A 17,561-nucleotide genomic window follows, 5' to 3' on the forward strand; every position below is an offset into this window, starting at 1 on the left:
CAGTATGTGTGTGCGAGTGTTTGTGTGCCGAGTGGAAGACGCTGTTAATTGGCTAAGACTTACTTTCAGCAGGGGGATAGTCAAGGGCACGGTGCTTTCTCCATTGTCAAGCACCACATTTTTGCTATTTTAATACGGTTTTGCTATATTACCGCACTATGAGGTAAGGGTGGGCGGATCGAATATAGATATTATAGAGACTGAGCGGGTACTTGGACCGGATCGATACTATTGCCTTAAGATCAGTACTGTCTTCCCATTATAACTATCACTATAATAATGTTGTTAGCGTGTCGTACGCTTATAAATCCATTTTAACTTTCAAATTCGATCCGATTGTGGTTACACTTTACTTGCACTACTGATTTTATTTTTAAAATATTGTGGAATGAAAGGTACTGTATTTAAAGGTCTATAAGGCGCACCTGATTATAAGACGCAATTTCAAAAATACTCCTATGTGCAAGAATTTTTATGAGTATATAAGCCTCATCGAACTTTGAGGCACATGAGATTAAAACAGAAGATACAAAAACATATTTCATAGAACATAATTATTAGGGAATCTGGTGTCACTACGAAAATGAATCGATTAGTTCATAAATAGTTTGTATAATCATTCCCGAATGTATTTAACATATTTCCATCCCAATAAGAGGCACACTAGATTCCTTTTTCTAGTCTTATTTTAGTCAATATTTTATTAGTCTTGTTAAAATAGTAGTACAGTATTTCTATTTTTTTATATTGCTGTTTTTTTGGTTTGACTGTTGATTTTTGTTCCGACACTGTGTTGGAGTATCTTTTTTTTTCAATACTAAATAGCCTATAATGTAAGGTTTGTTATTTACATTATTTCCCTCTTTGACTACATTTTAAAAATATTGTGACATGAAAAGTAATATATTTGTCATGTTGACCCTGTTGTAGTTGTACATCTGTTACATTGACTTTTGTTCTGAAACAGTTGTAATACAAATATTTTTACACTGTTGAAGTTTGCATTGTAGTTATATAATAATAATTTTAAAAAAGTAGGCAATTTTGTTTTGATTAAAAACGGGGGAGCGTTCAATTATTCAGTGATCATGAGATTTCCCAGCAAACAGTATCAGTATTGGATTGGTATTAATGAATACTTTCCTGTACTTCTTTACCTTAGTTCAATATAAAGAATTCCAGTATAGCCCACCATTACTATAGAGTGCACCGGTTATTAGATGGAAATCAACACACACAAAAAACAAAAGTAATGATCAACAACCCCCAAAATATCACCACAAACATCATCATCAACCAGCAAGAGCTTGAAACTGTCACCAAATTGGAATAGGTTGGAGCTGTCTTATTAGAAGAGGAGTCAGAACCAGAAATAATAGCTAGGAAAGTTCAAACTACAGCCGCACTTGCCAGACTTAAACCCACCTGAAGGGGCAAGAACATAGCAGTGAAATCAGACTCATGCAAGCACTGGATACTTCCCTCTTCCTCTACCTTTGCGAGACAAGGACTCTCACAACAAAACTGGAAAAAGAAATCAGGGCCACTGGAAAAATGTGGACATCAGCTATATAGTCCATGTAACAAACCAAAGTGTGCAACATCACCAAAGGGGCACATTGGACGCTACAAACAATTATTGTCAACTGCAGTGGTATGGTCACGTCACAAGACCATCAGGACTCACCAGGATAATTTTCCAGGGCACACTCCAAGGGGGCAGGAGAAAAAAACAGAAAAAGAAGTGGGCAGACAACCTCAAGGAAGAGACTGTTGCCAACTTTGCCACGACCAAAACGCAGGCCAGGAACCGTCAGTGGTGGAGAGAGCTGTCCAGGTTTTCATTTTCAGTAGTGTGGCGCTGACCCAGGCGTTAAGGGCTCCGTGAATTGTGAAGGTGCGCCTTATAGTCCAGAAAGTACGGTAGTATGTTTGCACGAGTCTTAATGTGAATGATGCAGGGAAACAAAACGCTCATTGAAAAGAGAAAGGGAGATGATTTGCTGTTCTGGGCTTTACCTGAAGCTTGGGATGTGAATGAAGCGCGTTCGCTCTCATCTCTGGGGATGAGCATTAAAACAACAAAAGAATGATGAATTCATAAACAGGAGGTATCATGAGGGAGAATGGAGAAAGAGGCAATATAGCAAGAGAGTGGCCGGCTGTGATGGGTTGGACAGCGTGTTACTTGCTTGAATTTGCTCACACACCTGCCCATGGACAAGAATATAAAGACCTGCATGTTCCTTTGCAGTGCATCGCTCAGCTAGTCTCAAACAACGGGAAGCATTGATGCTTTCAAGTGGAGTACAGCTCAAAGTAGAGCAAGACTGTGTGAGTGTGTGCACATGCACGTGCATGTGTGTAAAACCCAGGCATTTCCCCCCTTGGGACCCGCACAAACACGCTTCCCATCCTTCCTTTGAGTTTTACATTCAAAGGTTCCTCTCGTTCAACTGTCAATCATGCTCTCAGCCAATCAAGGCCTTCCCTTCCCAGTCTGTTTATAGATCAAGGGTGGTTAAAGCGTATGTATATCATGTGAGTGGAATTTTGACTATGACTAATACTAATAGTGTAAATATTCATATTTTTTAGACCTCTGCAATGGTGTCAATCAAAATCAACTCTATTCTGTCATGCTGAGAGCACGCTGGAACTGTTTTATGACTTCAAACTCTGGAAGCCCAGTAACAATAAATCTGAAAGGGATCCGGACCAAGAAAAATATGTTTAAAATGACTGCATGAGGTAGTACTAAGGATGCATGGAGCAAAGGGGAAATCATTCTTTCTACAGATGAAGGTTATTGAAGACATATCTTTGAGTTTATTAAGGATGGTGTGTGTGCAGACTTGTGTAATCAGTGTTGTATGCTAGCATTATTCTGTGCACAGGGCTATTGCAACCCAGATATGTCATGCTTAATTTAGTAGCTGAGGGGACAAGAGAAATAACTGTATTGCATAGGACAATGTTCATAATGCTGCAAAAGTCCTATTTTCTCTTTTTGTGGGGTATTTAAGGGTTATTGTTCTATCTTTGTTATTCATTATCCATTATCCGTTATCGGTCAGTTCATAATACGCTACAAAGCCTAGGAGCCGGGACACTTACTCTAAGCCAAAAGGCCAAGTTAAGGTCCTAGCCCTAAAGCATTGCTGCGATCATTGCGAATGCACCGTTCCCGGAAGTACTGCAATACCGGGCTGATGCGTGGAGTGGACAGAGCAAGCTCTTATTCCATCTCCGGATTGCAAAAATCTAAGGCCAAATTAAGGTCCTAGCATGACACATTTCACAAGTCAAAAACTATAGAAATGATCCCTAAGAGTAGGCCAAGCTAAAGACCTAGCATCAAGGCCAAGCTAAGGACCTAGCATCAAAGACTGCAAAGCGCAAATATGAGGACATACCTAAACACAAGTCAAAATATTAAATAGTAATTTATATGAATATAACATCAACCATGTTCCTGGTGACTAGGTGGGGAAAATGGAGGGGATTTTTATTTTTTGTAATCGTACACTGAATGTTTTTTATACAGCACTTTTTCTGGCAATACATTGGCTGAAAAGTGCCTTACAATGAAAACATTATTGATTGATTGATAGATTAAAACCCAGCTGCTCAGGGGGAGTGTCCAGCACAAACAAAAATGGGTGATCCTTGGCTCTGTGTGATCAATGCTCACATTTAATATAATAAAAAAAGATCAGGCTGCAAAAAGAACAGAAATATCTTAGTTACTTAAAGTCGCATTGGTTTTCTAAAATAGCTTTGCTATTTTTACTATTACCTTTATTATTGTTATTATTATTATCATTCATCCATTTTCTGCACCGCTTATCCTCAGTAGGGTCGCGGGGGTGCTGAAGCCCATCCTGGCTATCCTCTAGCAGTGGGCAGGGGACAGATGCAGAGGTTTTAATTCATGCGTTTATTACTTCTTTGCTTGATTACTGTAATGTATTGCTTTCTGGTCTCCCAATATCTAGCATTAAAAGTTTGCAGCTGGTTCAGAATGCGGCAGCTAGACTTTTGACTAGGACCAAAAAGTTTGAGCATATTACTCCTGTATTGGCCAACTTGCACTGGCTCCCAGTCCACTTAAGATGTGACTTTAAGGTTCTCTTATTAACATATAAATGTTTGCATGGACTTGCACTCTCTTATCTGTCTGATTTGATTTCCCCCTATGTTCCTGCACGGAGTCTGCGCTTGGAAAATGCCGGTCTACTTGTGACTCCGAGAGCCAAAAAGTCTGCTGGCTCGAGAGCGTTCTCTATCCAGGCCCCGGTGTTATGGAATGCCCTGCCTCCGGAGATAAGATCTGCAACCTTAATGGAAGTTTTTAAATCGAGGCCCAAGACACACTTCTATTCCAAAGCTTATGATTGATGCCCACCTCATATTCTGTATTGTCCTGTCTTTTTCCGACTGCCTGCCTGGTGGTGATACGGAGGAGAAGGACTATTTGGAGATAAGTCAGCGGAACAGCGTTTGACCTGAAGCATGTGAACGCCTGCATGCACCAGCTGGCGGAGATGGGAAACTGCGTTGTGGCCGTCTTAGACTTTCAGGACTAGTTTACAGGCTGAGGGCGTCGCTGCTGTCATGCACATGTTACCTAGTGTTTACTATGCTTGTGTATAGTAATGCTAATTGTAATTCACCCTGGTCATCCTAGAAGGGGGATACCACTTTTTCTCTCTCTCTCTCTCTCTCTCTCTCTCTCTCTCTCTCTCTCTCTCTCTCTCTCTCTCTCTCTCTCTCTCTCTCTCTCTCTCTCTCTCTCTCTCTCTATCTATCTCTCTCTCTGTCTCTCTCTCTCTCTCTCTCTCCATATATATATATATATATATATATATATATATATATATATATATATATATATATATATATATATATATATATATATATATATATATATATATATATATTATATGTATATATATATACATATAATCTCATCTCATCTCATTAGCTGCACCGCTTATCCTCAGTAGGGTCGCGAGGGTGCTGGAGCCCATCCCAGCAATCATCGGGCAGTGGTCAGGGTACATCCTGTACTGGTTGCCAGTTAGTCACAGATCATTTTATCATTATTATTATTATTAACATTTCATTTTCCATGGCAGATTAATGTAATAATCGTCAACCTTTACTACCACATGCTTTACGAAAATAAGCATGCACGGATAGACGCGATACGGTGATAGAGCTCCTGCACTTCTGAAATTCCGAATTTTCAGTCATCAAAATTATTTATGGTGAGAACAAAGCAGGCTCAGATAGGTAGATAGATAGATACTTTATTCATCCCTGTAGGGAAATTCACACTTCCAGCAGTCTACCCCATTGTTTATTAACAGTGACTCATGCATGTTACAATGTTTAGGATCACTATTTTGCTCAAACCAATTAAATTTCAATTTTTAAAGCATTGAGTTTCACTGTATGTCACGCTGTATACCTGATGAAAAAAAAAAAACAGCAGGGTAGACCTTGCAGGCCCTGACGACCCAACATTGTCATTTGACCACGAGATGTCTTGCTGTGAGTAAATAAGTGCTGTGTCGTCTAGGTTTATTATCATTTAACAAGGTATTCTAAGTATTCTAATTCCTACAGATTCAGACATAATTTTGAAGGCCCCATTCATGATACCTTAATATTATTTTTTTTTACATGCACTACATCACATCCATGCATGGAAAGCTAAAAGTGTGACGAATAAACAGAGCGCGAGGTGACAGCTGGCATCACCTCTGATTTCCATCTATTATCATGGAACAATATTTTCCTGTGGGACACCACAACAACATGCGTGTTTTTGTGTGCACGCAACAGGGGAAATTAACCAAGCCATACTTTGTCGTCTTCATGCCAGCAGGGAACTTGAGAAGAGAGATGTGGCCATGGTGGGAACGAGAAGAAGCGATCATACACACCTGTTATTTGCTGAGATCGACAGCTGCCATATGTTGCTACCTGGACGGTGAGTAATAATGACCAACAGAGAGCAGCAGAGAGCTTCTGGGATGAGTTGCCCATCAGAGCATCGTTGCGCAACCTTTTCTCTACCACGGACTGCTTTAATGTCTGACAAGTCTATAAGGCTCCGCCCATTAATGGTAATAATAGTAATAATAGTAATAATAGTAATAACAGCAATAACAGTAATAATAGTAATAATAGTAATAATAATAAGAATATAATAGTGTAATCACTATATCACCTGGGATATATATATATATATATACATATAAATATATATATATATATATATATATATATATATATATATATATATATATATATATATATATATATATATATATATATATATATATATATATATATATATATATATATATATATATATATCTCATCTCATCTCATCTCATTAGCCGTACCGCTTATCCTCATCAGGGTCGCGGGGGGCTGGAGCCCATCCCAGCCATCTCCGGGCAGTGGGCAGGGGACACCCTGAACTGGTTGCCAGCCAATCGCAGGGCACACAGGGACAGACAACTCATTCGCTCATTCACACCTAGGGACAATTTGGACCGGCCAATTCACCTGAAATGCATGTTTTTGGAACGTACAGGACGTCTGGAGCTGGATTTGAACCCACGACAGGTTCCCATGACATGAACTGTGCCGCACAAGCGCTAACCACTGCCCCGCCGTGCTGCCTATATATATATATATATATATATATATATATATATATATATATATATATATATATATATATATATATATATATATATATATATATATATATATATGCGTGTGACTTTCAAATTTGCAATATAGTTATTTAATAATAACTTTAAGAACTTTTTGGGGCCTAGGATATTTATGCTTTATTTATTGAAAATATAAACTAACTCAAAGGGAGAAGGGTTCAATTATTCAATGATCATAAAATTCATAAGCAAAAAGTATCAAAATCAGTACTGATTGATGCTATCCTGTATTTACTGAGATCGGATTAATACCAACATACCCAGTATTGCCCACACCTCTTCGATGCCACAGGAAAAGGCCTTAGATTGCTTATCATTATAACACTATTTTTACTCATGGTACCAGAGATGAATTTTAGAGAATGTCTCTTTGCACGCTTTGCTGCACGGTGTTGCATGCGCTGTTCCTCCATGTAATCCACTCCCTGTGAGCAGTGGGAGCGCCAGAGGTCTCGGCAGGAAGCAAGTTCCTCCAGTGAGGAGGGGTTTATCCGACATATCTTCAGGATGTTCTTCATTTGGTCTTTGAACCGCTTCTTCTGCCCACCAGCACTGTGTTGGCCTAGATGTAACTGACCATAGAGGATACGGCGTGGCAGTCTGTGGCTGGGCATTCGAACAACATGCCCCAGCCATCTAAGTTGGCGTTGGGCCATAATGGATTCCATGCTGCAGCTGCCTGCCCTCTCCAACACCTCTGTGTGCGGCACTCTGTCCCTCCATGTGATGCCAAGGATCTTCTGAAGACATCTTACATGGAAGGTCTCGAGGCTCTTCAGATGGCGGCTGTAGATAGTCCATGCCTCACATCCATACAGTAATGTAGTAATGCATACAGCTCTGTAGACCAGCATTTTGGTGTGGAGTCTAAGGTTGTTGTTTTGAAAGACCCTTCTCCTTAGTCGACCGAAAGATGCTGATGCTTGCTTGAGACGGCTCTGGATCTCATCATCTAATGAGCAGGTGTCAGACACTATGCTCCCCAGATATTTGAAGGTGGGCACCATGAGCAGGTGTTGCCCTGCTGCTGTGAGGATTATTGGGTTTGGTAAGAGGTCAGCACTGGACTGACAGAGTACCTCTGTCTCCTGGGTGTTGATCGTCAGTCCCATTCTGGTGTATGCAGTTACAGCTGCCGAGAGAATGTTTTGCAGAGCCTCCGGTGTATGGGCAACCAGGGCACAGTCATCAGCATACTGTAGCTCAATGATGGTCTCTGAAGTCAGTTTGGTAGTTGCCTGTAGCCTCCTGATTTTAAACAGGTTACCATCAACCCTGAAGTTGATGGTAACTCCAGCCTGCTCCTCCATCCTTCTACGTAGCAGTGTTGTAACACAGACGAGGAAGATGTTGAAGAGAACTGGAGCCAGCACACAGCCTTGCCTCACTCCAGTTTCGACGCCAAAGGGCTCTGAGCTGTGTCTTCCAACTACCACTCTGGCCGTCATCCCTGAATGGAACTGTGCAAGAATGGTGAGAAACTTGGGTGGACACCCAAATCTCTTCAGGACTTGCCACAGTAGGTCCCTGTTCACTGTGTCAAATGCCTTTGAAAGATTGAAAAAGGCGATGAACAAGTCCTTGTGCTGCTCCCGGCATTTCTCTTGGAGCTTACGTGTCACAAAGATCATGTCGACTGTTCCCCTGTCCTTTCGAAAACCACACTGTGACTCTGGGATGACGCGTTCCGATATTTTGGAGATGAGTCTGCGGAGCATGACCTTGGCAAGGACCTTTCCAGCAGTGGCCAACAAAGAGATACCCCTACTGTTGGAGCAGATGGATTTATCTCCTTTATTCTTGAAGATGGTCACAATGTTCGCATCTTTCCACAGTTGCGGGACACACTCTCATCTCCACACCTCTGAAATGTATTGAATCAGTGTCCGTGTACAGAGGTAGCCTCCTACCTTGAGAAGTTCAGCTGGGATGTTGTCAGGTCCAGGGGATTTATTGTTTTTCAGGGTTTTGACTGCATGCAGGATTTCATTGAAAGTTGGCGGGAGGTCGAGGTCTGGCAATGTAGGATGTTCAGGGAGCTCTGAAAGGACAGTTGGGTCCACTGGGGTGGGCTGGTTGAGCAGGGTGTTGAAATGCTCAGCCCACCGCTCCACTATCATAGCCTGATCCTTGATTAGAGATGTTCCATCAGCAGATCTAACAGGTGCTGGTTTAAGATCAGGTAATTGTGTAATTTTGTAACTGTAATCCTGTGCAGTCCTTTGAGACATTTTTGTGATTAAGGGCTATATAGATAAATTTGACTTGACTTGACTTGACGTGCCAGGGAGCAGTTTCTGGGGCCATAGATGGTTTTTACTGCGTCATAGAAACTGTGCATATCGCTTCTATCAGCGTGAGACTGGATTTCATTGGCTTTTGAGATCCACCACTCATCTTGCAGTTTTCTGAGAGTTCTGTGGGCCTCGGAACGAAGGGCTTGCCATAGCGTTTTATGGAATTGAGATTGTGGGTTGTTCAGGGTGGCTCTGTGCGCCTTGTGCATTCTGTCCAGGAGGGTTGAGATCTCTCCGGCATTCTGGTCAAACCAGTCCTGGTGTTTTTCAGTTTTAAAACCAACGGTTTGGGCTGCAGTGTCAAAGAGGGTGGTAGATATATAGGTCCACTTCTCATCCATCCCAGCCTCTGACATGACCAGCTGCTCAATGTTTGCCAGCCTCTCAGCTAGAGAGCAACGGAAGTTGTCAAGGGTGTCGCTACTGGAGAGTTTGGCACAGTTGAGTGTCTTCCTCTTTGAACCACCCTGACGTGCTAGGGGCCGGACATGCATTCTGACCTTTGTCAGAATCATGCGGTGGTCGGTCCAACAGTCTGCCCCACGCATAGCTCTTGTAATGAGCACGTCCTTCAGGTCAGCCCTCCTCACGATCGCGTAGTCGATCAGGTGCCAGTGTTTGGACCTGGGATGCATCCAGGATGCCTTACATTTATTCTTTTGTTGGAAGATGGTGTTTGCGATGGTAAGGTTATGTTCCGCGCACAGACTAAGAAGTCTCATGCCATTGGAATTAACTTTTCCAATGCCATGGGCACCAATCACACCATTCCAGTTTTGCAAGTTCTTTCCGACTCTTGCATTGAAATCACCAAGCAGCATGATTTTGTCATTCCTCGTGATGTGACTGAGGATGTCATCGAGTGCCTGGTAGAAGCGATCCTTCTCTTCATCATTCGATGGCAGTGTTGGTGCATAGGCACTAACTAATGTGACATGTCTGCATTTTGCAAGTGGGATGCGAAGAGTCATTAGTCTTTCACTGACACCCACTGGTGACTCTGTGAGCTTCAGCAGTAGGGTGTTCTTAATTGCAAAACCAACTCCGTGAAGACTGTGTCCGCCCATGGGGTATCCCTTCCAAAAGAATGTATAACCCTCCCCCTCTTCATTGAGTGAGCCTTCCTCAAGGAGTCTGGTCTCGCTGAGCGCTGCCACATTCACATTATATTGCTTCAGCTCGTTGGCAATGAGTGCTGTTCTGCGCTGTGGTCTGTCCAGACTGGTATCCAGGAGTGTCCTTATGTTCCATGCTCCAATTCTAAATGCTATTGTTTTTCGACCGCATAGTGGAATGTCCCGACAGGCGCGGTTTCCTGTCCGGGTACTGTGCTGAGTGGGCAATCTTTAGGCCACCTTTTCTAGGCCTTTCCCCAATTGGGGTGAGCAGTGCAGCCACTAAATAGTGCTGCTCAGATGCACAGGGGTCTGCCGGAAACAGCTGCCACTCAATCCCAGCTGCTAACAACCCTTGCCCTGTGCCGCTGACGTGCAGAGGTCCAGCTAAGAGCTTCCAGCTCATTCAAACCTGCTCCCGTCACTGGATACTCCATCGCCGCCAGACTTTTGTGGTCGGAGACTCAGGTAAAAGAGGATACCTGCGCAATGATGGTTTTTAAAGTGGCGTAAGGGGTGCGCTTTTCCCAACGCCACTATCTTGATCGTAAAGAAGATGGTTCCAGTGGCAAGGGAGACCCTAGACGACCGGCATCTTCCTACAACTGCAGGCGGCTGCCGGGATCCAGGTCTGTGGTAAACCGCCTCAAAGCGTGCCGCCACCAGCTTTTGGGATCACTCTTAGTCTGGACTCTACCCTTCGACCTGTTCGGCTTGGGTAACCCTGCCAGGAGTACGAGACTCCCGTCGACATAGCTCTATGGGTCATGGAGACGCACAAAGTGCCCCACCACGATAAGGTGGTGATCCCATATTAATAAATAGACCACCTTTTACTTGTCTCCCTATCGCAGTTACCTAAGATCCTTGAGGCTCATTTTAACCTTCATTTTTTTCGTAAATGATAAAATCTGAATGATGCAAACGAAAAGTTTCCGGCTGCTCTTCAGCGCAGTGGGTGCGTGCGAGAGAGAAGGAAGTGTTCTGTGTGTGCAGAGCTCTGCCCACCACAGCTCATCCAACAAAATCCATCCACTCCTACCACTCACCCAATCAATTTGTTTCCTGTACTTGGCTTCTGTTTTTGAGAGTTTAGTTTGTTTTTTGGGTTTTTATCATAAAGTGTCTCAACAGTGAACATACATTATTTAATGAGGTTCCATATAAAGGATTCCTGAGTTACATAAAGCCAAAACGGGGTCTGCTGCTGACACCTTGACTGTAAACTGTCAGTAAAACAGTGGCTTTTTAAAACCGGACCGATTCATGCTAATTTCCCATGTTACATTGGCTTTGACTAAGGTGAAATTTGCACGGGCAAACCTTTATCTTCAAGCTACATGTTCCAATCAAAAGCGCCATAGGAAGCATGGTCGGAGATCGGAACAAGTCGGGCAGCCGGGACGGGAGACGGAGCGTGGTCGGAGATCGGAACAAGTCGGGTAGCCAGGACGAGCGGAAAGCCAGGGATCTGGGATCGATACAGGAAACAGAATCGGACAGGATACGCGCAGCTGAGACAGGAGAATGGAGCTTGGATTGGGGATCGAAACAGGAAACAGAATCAGGATACGGGAAACCGGGACAGGAGAACGGAGCTTGGTCAGGGATCGATACAGGAAACAGGTCAGGATCAAAACGAGAGCCAGAGTCAAAAGTGCTTTCTTTTCATGCGCTGAGGTTCGCAGATGGACTGACCATGAGTGAACGAGTATGACGTGTTTAAATAGGAAGAGGACTAATTAGGAAACAAGTGGCAGCTGGGGCTGAACGAGTGAGTTTAGGTTACTGCAATTGGCAAATCATGACAAAATAACTCAATGGGCAGGGTTCATTCATTAAATGATCATAAAATTTCCAAACCCGTATTATCGGTATCGGATCGACTTTGATTGTTATGACCATGTATTTACTTGGATCAGATTGATATTAACATTCCAAGAATTGCCCACCCTAGTGGTTGCTGACCACTGCATCAGAGAACCGTTAACTGAGTTCAAGCCGAAGTTTTCTGTAAATAAGAAACTGATCTAAATTTAATTGATGGGCCGATGCTGTTTGTGATAGAAGCAAAGTTCGGCTCATCACGTCAAATGCAGCCCTGGCCGACTAAATTTGTTTTTGTCATCCTAAGTGTTTACCCCCATACGAAATGGGGTGACGCTTACGTTTGATCCGCAGGCCGCCGGTAATCAGGTAGTGCGTGTTCGCAGCACGTCTCCGCGAGAAAGTAGCCGGATCCATCCTCGCGACGCACGGTGCCGTGGCCTCCAGGCTTCGGATTCCTGCTTCGGTAATGATTGCGTTCCCTTGTGGAATGTACAACATTGTCTCTCCTCAAATGAGGGATACACACAAAAACGCTCACTTCAATATGCACGCAGCGAAGCAGGTTGTTATGAGAGGCCGTTTGAGAAGTAAATCATAGTCACTCTCACATATAACATCATACTCTCACACAAGCACAACTATATATAACTCTTATACAGATACAATCAAACACCATAGACAATCACTACTATACTTTCTCATACATACTGTACTACCGTATTTCCATGACCATTAGGCGCACATATGTCTCTGGTTTTCTTCTTGCGGTGCACCCTGTGTGCCGGTGATGTAAAGAGGTTGATGTAGATTAGTTCGGTGGCCTTAGTGTTTGGCACCTGCCCCGAGACTTGGAGGTCACAGCTCCGAGCCTTGGCCAAATTATACCTAAGTTTTAAAACATTTTGGAGTGAAATTTGATGTTTTTGTGAGATCGTTAACGTTTCCACCAACTTATATACGATATCCTGTGACGTCTATGCCTGCCCTTTGTGAACGTGACAAGTGTATAACTTTTGAAGAACAGAACATGTGACCTCACACCCAATGCGTCCATTGTTTGCAGAGGTACTCCGGGATGCTAACGGCGTAGCGTATCTGGCAATTTGAAAGTTATTGTGCTGGAGGCTGAATAGAGTTGTCGCCCAAATATTAATTAAATCTAAAACCTAACTTTCTTACCTTTGAATGTTTTCCGTGTTTCCGCCATGGTGTGTTGATTTCTACACTAAGTGGAAGAACATGGAATTTATGATTAATGAATCGATAGTTCGCAGGTGAAGGAAGCTGAAAAGCAAACTTTTACACGTTTTTTTCCGTGTGTTTTACTTTGCTAACAATACTTAAATAAACCAAAACCAACTCAGTTCTGCTGCTGCTATATTTTTAATTATGCACACTTCTATGCTTATCTGCATTGTAGTGAGGGGGCCAAAGCAGACGCCACCCTATTGAGCGGTGCGCCCTGTTTATGTGTTAAATACAGAAATAGAACCTGCTACAGAGACGACACATTTTGACATGGTGCGCCCTATGGTCGTGAAAATACGGTACTTAGAGATAAGATCTTAAATCGAACCTGAGCTGAACCTGAAAATCGGATTGAGTCTAAATTATAATTAATAAAGTTTCGAATCCAGCTAAGGATTACTGTATACACATGTTATTTTATTTCATTGTATCTCTTTTTAAACATCCATTCACCATCCATTATCTGCACCGCTTATCCTAGCGTCGCCGGGGTGCTGGAGGCCATCCCAGTCATCTTCAGGCAGTGGGCAGGCTACACCCTGAACTGGTTGCCAGCTAGCCGCAGGGCACAAGAAGACAGACAACTCACTGGCTCATTCGCACCTAGGGACAATTTGGACCGGCCAATAAACTGAAATGCATGTTTTTGGAATGTGGGAGGAAACCGGTGTACCTGGAGGAAACCCCCCATGCAAGCATGGGCAGAACATGCAAACTCTGCACAGGAAGGTTTGATTTTATGACTTCAAATCTGTGCCCTACTCAGCCGCCATGCTGCCCCTCTTTTTAAACATATATTTTTTTAAAATCGTTCATGTTATTTTATGTAAATGACAATAAAGAAAATTTTGAATCTCTCTCAATGGTTGTAAACATGTGCAGATAGAATAGGACACTTGTTTATACACACGTTTACCAGGCAGTTTCTGAAGCATCTCGAGGAGACATGAGGGACGGCATGTGAGAGAGTATAATGTATGAGAAAGTCTAAAGGAGTGTGTATAGTAGTATGTGTGAGATAGTGTAGCAGTGTGCTTTAGAGTATAGTAGTATGCATTAGAGAGTGTAGTAGTGTTTTATCATGGGTACGGCGGTCTGTGCAAGATAGTTGTGCATGTGTAAGTATGATATTACTGTGAGCCCAAGTATGATTTACTTCTCAAACGGTCTCTCATTGATTGAATATGATACATGCACAAACATGGGTGTGACACACACATTAACCCGGCAGTATGAGAAGCATCGATTTGGACACCCTCTCGGGCACGCCGGGCAGGAAGGAGGTTGTGAGAGAGAGTACAATAGTGTGTGAGATAGTCTCTAGGAGTGTGGGTATAAGAGTGTAGCAGTATATGTGAGAGAGTCTAGAACTGTGTATGAGAGTATAGTAATATGAATAAAATAGAATAGTAGTATTTCTGCATGGGTATGACTGTGTGTAAGATTACAGTTGTGCATGTGTAAGTATGATATTCCTGTGAGAGCAAGTGTGATTATTTTTCAAACGGTCTTTCATAGAATAATTATGATACACGTACATACATGGGTGTGACACACACATTAACCAGGCTGTATCAGAAGCATCGATTAAAACTCCCTCTCGGGCAGGCCGGACTCTGGCGTGATCAATCAGCTAGCTTATAGCCCACAATATGTGGGAGCTTGTATTGCTCTTTCTCCCTCTTTGCCGGCAATCAGAGAAAAGCCCACTTAAAGTGGGCGCAATGCACATTCATGCAATTTTAATGACTCTTAAATTAACCATCATATTTTTTTGCTTCACTTCTTCACCGACTAAATCACTTAATATGCATCAACGCCGGCCTCACTTGTGGATTAGCCCTGACATTTTTATAATTCCTTTGCACAGGCATTGTGCTTATTTATGAGTATGTAAGCTTTTTTGGGCTGATAAATGGCACAATTAAGCAGCGCTGAGACACTTGAGCAGGCGTTTCAGGCTGCTGACAGATTTTTAGTGTCCTCTTCCTTGGCTAACGATAAAAGTAAATAATGCCTTAACGAGGTTCCCGGAGCAGTTGTTTTAGGATTCATTTTATGCCTTATATGTGCTTTGAGCAGCAGTGCTTGCTTGGTGCATGCCACACAAGCACAGCCAAGATTTGCCGACTTAGAATTTCATTTAAAAAGCTTGTTAACAAATCCACCCTATAATCACTTTCCAGGATACAAGAAGGCATAGAACTTTTTCATATTTGATACGATGCCTACATCGCCCAATATCAATACAATACGTTATGATCATCGTCCCCCCCACTCTGTTAATTCAAGTCACAAATCACTGCACAGGCCACATTTCCACCATCCCCTAATCTGGAAAAACAGCATGAAAAACTGAAAAATCTCAGCATGAGGAAATTAAGAAACCTTGAGAAGGGGCCATGCAAGTGGTGATTGCATGAGGTAACAATGCATCCATTATATGCACCGCTTATCCTCAGTAGGGTCGCGGGGTGCTGGAGCCCATCCCAGCCATCTTCGGGCAGTGGGCAGGGGATACCCTGAACTGGTTGCCAGCCAGTCGAAGGGCACACAGGGACAGACAATTCACTCGCTCATTCACACCTAGGGACAATGTGGACCGGCCAATTAACCTGACTTGCTTGTTTTTGGAATGTGGGAGGAAACCGGAGTGCCCGGAAGAAACCCACGCAAGCACGGAGAGAACATGCAAACTCCATACAGGAAGGTTCGATCTCATGACCTCAGAACATTGCCGCACACGCGCTTAACCACTGCACCGCTGTGCTTCCCTCTTAGTAAACATCAACAAAAAATAGGTAATAAGTACAATTGTTCATGAAGTCCAAGACAGCGAGGACGCTGCTTACCATCTCAGTCAGCTGGTCAATGCAGATGATGGTATGCCTCAGGTTCATTCTTCTCCCTCACTCCTCCACCTGCCAGGCAGCCGGAATGGACAGGAAAAGAAAAAAAAATGAGGTTGGCATCAATCACAAGCTATGGAATAGTGTTTCTTAAGCCTAGATTTTCACTGAAGTTGCAGATCTTATCTCAGGGTACAAAGCATTCAAAAGCAGTGGGGCCCGAATGGAGAACGCCCGGAGATTTCTTGGCTCTTGGAGTAATAATACCTGAATGTGTTATTTCCTTCTTAACATTTAAAAGGATCTCATAAAACACTAATTGACATACACCGGCTGTATCTAATTTACTTTACTAAAACTTCAAAGGTGTATGTAGGAATATTGAAATACATACATTAGTAAAATAATACTGTTTTTATTATTATTAAAATTAGTATGTTGCCTTTTATAGCAAGTAGTTTTTAAATGCTTGTTTTTGGGATAAAAAACAGTGACTTGTCAATGTACTTTCTTATTGTATACACTTATTACACGCTTACTCTCTTTACACTATCAATCAGGGGTCTCCAACGTGGTTCACACAGGCACTGTGTAATGTCCTACAATATCATGGATCATCATGATTCTCTCGGAAATTTGATTTCTAACTGGCATGGTGATTAGTCATTGATATTATTCTAACATCTAATACTTACAACCTGGTGATTTTACACATGCGTATCAAACTTGAATTTCTTCGCGCTAATCAGAAACAAAAACGTTGCTCTCAGATTCAGAAAGGTTGGCGAACTCTTCTTTAGATACTTCTAGTCAAGTCAAGTCACATTTGTTTGTATAGCCCTTAATAACAAAATGTCTCTTTACAATTTTCAAAAGTATTTTGCATCCACTGAGTTAAACAGTCGTAATCACTTCAAGGATTATTTCTCTTTTTTAGAAGGAAAAGCAAGTCATTAAGCTAATAAAATGAGGAATTAAAAAAAAATCCAAATAATCCGTTTTTCTAAATAGCATGAGGATGAATCCAAATTTGTGACTTAGACATGAGTTATATATTGAATCTATATTGAATTTGGAAATTTCAGGAATTTTCTTCCCCAATTATCGTTATTTTTTTCTCTTTATTCTTTCAATATTTTAAATTCCTAGACATGCCATTGCTAGAAACACAAAGGATTTTTTTTTTCACTTCCTTTATTAACTATCGATGAGGTGTTTTACAGTATTGTTTTACAAACTATTATAAAGCATCAGATGAACAGTAGGGGTGTATTAGCTCGCTACCTGGGAGGAGTGGCCCCTTAATAAGCCCTTTGAGGCCGAGCTGGGAGTGCCAGGGCTCCTGTGTAGTTAAGTGGTGGGGCTGTGGCCCTTATAAGCGGCCCAACCTCCCTCTTCCCACCCCCACCTTCGCATCTACAGAATGCCCTTGGACGGAGTGTGTGTCTGTGAGAACAGAGTGCC

At 42.5% G+C, this 17,561-nt stretch overlaps 1 pseudogene; it reads right to left on the reverse strand.

The window, feature by feature from the left end:
• Positions 1-3,171: 3,171 nt before the first annotated feature.
• Positions 3,172-3,325, reverse strand: LOC148359128 (U2 spliceosomal RNA; annotated as a pseudogene).
• Positions 3,326-17,561: the final 14,236 nt, after the last annotated feature.

This window comes from Urocampus carinirostris, chromosome 9 (assembly GCF_059441175.1).
Source record: "Urocampus carinirostris isolate Australia breed hairy pipefish chromosome 9, RoL_Ucar_1.0, whole genome shotgun sequence".
Lineage (NCBI taxonomy): Eukaryota > Metazoa > Chordata > Actinopteri > Syngnathiformes > Syngnathidae > Urocampus > Urocampus carinirostris.